Source organism: Callorhinus ursinus, unplaced genomic scaffold, assembly GCF_003265705.2.
Source record: "Callorhinus ursinus isolate GAN/ISIS: 27379988/994484 unplaced genomic scaffold, GSC_fseal_2.0 scaffold1, whole genome shotgun sequence".
NCBI classification, from domain to species: domain Eukaryota; kingdom Metazoa; phylum Chordata; class Mammalia; order Carnivora; family Otariidae; genus Callorhinus; species Callorhinus ursinus.
Genome location: NW_027397063.1, coordinates 92,145,269 through 92,149,642, shown reverse-complemented (window position 1 = coordinate 92,149,642; position 4,374 = coordinate 92,145,269).

Here is a 4,374-nt window from a genome sequence, read left to right as displayed (position 1 = left end):
GAAGATAGTAGGAAGGGAAAAATGAAGGGGGGGAAATCGGAGGGGGACATGAACCATGAGAGACTATGGACTCTGAGAAACAAACTGAGGGTTCTAGAGGGGAGGGGGGTGGAAGGATGGGTTAGCCTGGTGATGGGTATTAAAGAGGGCACATTCTGCATGGAGCACTGGGTGTTATACGCAAATAATGAATCATGGAACACTACATCAAAAACTAATGATGTAATGTATGGTGATTAACATAACATAATAAAAAAAACTGTGGATATTGGAAACAATAAATGTGCATGAAAATCTTCTAATCCTACCACTCTGCCATTCCTCCTTTTCACTTATCACCAATCTGGCAATATTTCCTTGGGTCCTATCAAAGACACTGACTGATGGTGTAATTTTCTCTATTTATCCTATTCCAGATTGTAAAGGTTTTCTGTTATTCCTGAGGACCTCAGGAAGTTAAAGGTACTAAAGCTTGAGTGAATACAAAGCTATTTGCCCCGTATTTTGCTGCCTCTTGTTTGGTGCATATCTGGAATACAGAAAATTTTGCCCACATCCCAGTGTGATTTTATTCTCTAAGATTTCCTCCAGGCCCAAGACTAAAGATCTCTTGGCTCTTTCCACTTGCTAACAATGTTTCATAGACACAGTTTCGAAGAAAGTCAAAGCCTAAAATGAAATCTGTACCTCTCTACCCATGCCTAAATAAGGGGATGCAAATATAAAATATAGGAAAATTAATTTCAAATTCAAGACTACTTAAGTGGATAAACAGAAGAAAAAAAAAGGAGCTCTGTTTTAACATTAATTCCAATCAGTATTAGAGATAATTGATTCCACAAAAATCTGGAATATGAAATTTAGCCATAACATTATCATGAAAATTATGAAATTAATGATATATTTAACTTATAAATACTATTATATAAGGATATTAGTAACCAATACTAGAAATTACAATGAAACATTAAACTCTAAGTCAAATTTATATTGAGGCATTTGCTCCAGATTCTTCAAAAGCAGACAAATTCCTTAAGTGTTCTCCCAATGCAATATTCCTGAGGATATTTTTAGACACCTGAGATGATATTAAATTAATTACATTTGTATTAAGTCTGAATAAAGAATGCATATTATCCAGTTAATTTATTATTGTGAAACTTACCTTTAGAAGAATTAAGGCAAGGAAGAAAAGAATGATTATAAATGTATTATGATTAAGATATTTAGATAAAAATAGTTTTTAAATGGTGGTACTAAAAAGTATTTATGTAAAGATAAAGGAATGGAATAGCTAATTTTCAGATATTTAACATACAGTTATTTATACACATGTTCACACATGCACACACACTCATACACCTATATGTATAAAGATGTATTTATGTAAAATTTAAGAGGTCTAGAGAAAATTCATTAACTCATTTAGCTCACAAAAACAATGGAGAACTAATACCAGCTCTCTGGTTTTGATGCTGTACTAAATTATAGAAGATATTACCATTGGGATAGGCTGGATGAAGAGTGCACAGGATCTCCTGGCACATTTCTTTGAAACTGAGTGTGAATCTATAATTACAAAATAAATGTTTAAAAAAATAGGATAAGTTTGGACTAAATTTTTTTTAAGTAAAAAGAGCTTATAGAGGGAAATTATGTTGTGGTTTTGAAATCAAGAGGGTACATTTTAACTGCACATTTTTAAAAGTTATTATAGTAGCTAAATGTGATTGTAGGATTAAACATGACAAAAAAGAATCAATAGGAATTTTAAAATCCATTCTTCTTGTATAGAAATGGAAAATTGCTTTTATGCATTTACCTGGACCTTATGGTTTTAATCATAATCTATAACTTTTTAAAAGATTTTTTTATTTATTTGAAAGAGAGAGAAAATGTGTGCATCACACACGCCTGTGTGCATGCAAGCAGAGGGAGAGTCAGAGGGAAAAAACCTCCAGCAGGCTCCCTGCTGAGCATGGAGGGCTCCATGTGTGTCTAGATCTCACAACCCTGGGATCATTACCTGCACTGAAAACAAGTGTTGGATGCTTACCCAACTGAGCCACTCAGGTAACTCAAATAATCTATAATTTTATGTGGGAAGCATGGTAGAAAGAAATGAGGATATGAAACATGGGAAACATTTTTTAGAGAAAATTTAAAACAGGATTATGAAACATTTACTCAGTTTCCCTCTTTGAGTAGAAAGTCTATAGAAAGTCTATTCTATAGAAAAGAATGTTTTCTTCTGAGTTCACTAAATATCTTAATTTTAGATAGTGAACTTAAAAGGTCTCAATATCCTCATTTGAAATCCAGGGGCATAATACATTTTTCAAAATGTTATTTTTGTATGTTGTAGCACCACAAAATATTTGTTATAATTAATTTATAAATTCATAGAAATAGCAAAATATATCTTAAAATGATCTGATAAACAGTTTATGAAACACTTTAAAATGATGTTGAAGAATGAAATAAAATGTATAGATTCATTTGAGATATTTAGTTTCTAAGTAAAAATTAAATTAAAAAATAAAATCTTATTGTGCAAAGATAGTGTAATTTTGTTTTTCTATAAGTTCTTATTTGAAGTCAATATGGTCTATTTGTATAAAATAGAAATGGAGTGAATCATAGGAATTAGTGATTTTTCAATCCATACCTGGAGAGTAGCAGGATTTCCATAATGTTCTGAAAGAACAGTGTCAAGTTTATCATGGAAGAAAGAGCTTTTAAAGTAGATAGATCACTTATATAATCTCCTTTCAAACTATTAGCTATGATGTCTTTGTCTACTAATCTTTGCTCACCACTGTACATCATCAGGATAACATTGTCTTGAATTCATGTTTTCTCTTTATTACTCTACTCTGGTTAAAGTAGGAAAGTCAGCTTATAAGTTTGGGTCACTAGATATACAATTTCTCCTAGTTTCTTTGTAGAGTTTTAAGTCAGCTCTGCTTTTCAAAGGAGCAGTATTCCTCCACATAAATGATATTTGGGCAGCTTTGGGAACTTATATAGACATTAATATGGAAAAAGAGTTGGAAAGAACAGTAATTGAACTGCTGAGATAATTCTTGTCAGCTGCAGTGCTCAGAACTGGCTTGTGTCCATCTGAAGCCTTCTGGTCCTGTGGTCTCACTGAAGGCAGTGTTCTGCATATTATCTTTGATCGAGTTACACTTGAATAATTTTGGCTGAAGATGGAACATTTTCTCACTCTTCAGAACTTTACAGTTGCACTTGCTAATAAACCCATGGAATTATTTATTTTCCTTTTAACTATGAGTTAGTTCTGAATTATAGTTCTGTATTTAAAATTTACAATATAAATTTTCATTTATAAGAATGGTAAAAATCTATAGTACTGAAACATAATAACCCAATGCAGTCTTATTTTTCTTTTTGTTTTTAAACTACAAAATTGAAATAAATCGTCATTATAATGTATCTGTCTTCATCCATTAGGGCTGTCATACAAATATCATAAATTGGTGACTTAAAAATAGAAATTCATTTTCTCATGATTCTGGAGTCTGGAAGTGTGAGATCAGGATATCACCATGGTCAGTTTCTAGTGATGGCACTCTTTCTGACTTACAGAAAGCCAACTTCTCTCTGTGTCCTATATGGAAGAGAGAGAGTGAACAAGAGAGCACAAGCTCTCTGGTGTCTCTTCTTAGAAAGGCACAATCCCACCACAAGGGCCCCAGGGCCCTCAAGACTTCATCTTACCTAAATTATCTCCCAAAGGCCCTATCACCAAATACCATTGCACTGGAGGTCAGGGTTTCAACATATGAGTATTGGGAGGATATAAACATCTACCATATTAAGAATATCTTAAAAACCTTTTTTTTTAACAAAGGACATGGCATTTAAAAGTGTCCAGTGGATGGAACTGGAGGGTGTTATGCTGAGTGAAATAAGTCAATCAGAGAAAGACATGTATCATATGACCTCACTGATATGAGGAATTCTTAATCTCAGGAAACAAACTGAGTGTTACTGGAATGGTTGGGGGTGGGAGGGATGGGGTGGTTGGGTGATAGACATTGGGGAGGGTATGTGCTACGGTGAGCGCTGTGAATTGTGCAAGACTGTATGTCAGAGGGGGAGACGAACCATGAGAGATGATGGACTCTGAAAAACAAACTGAGGGTTCTAGAGGGTAGGGGGGTGGGGGGATGGGTTAGCCTGGTGATGGGTATTGAGGAGGGCACGTTCTGCATGGAGCACTGGGTGTTATGAACAAACAATGAATCATGGAACACTGCATCAAAAACTAATGATGTAATATATGGTGATTAACATAACAATAAAAAAAAGTGTCCAGAGAGGTAACACTGCACAATGTCCATAGCA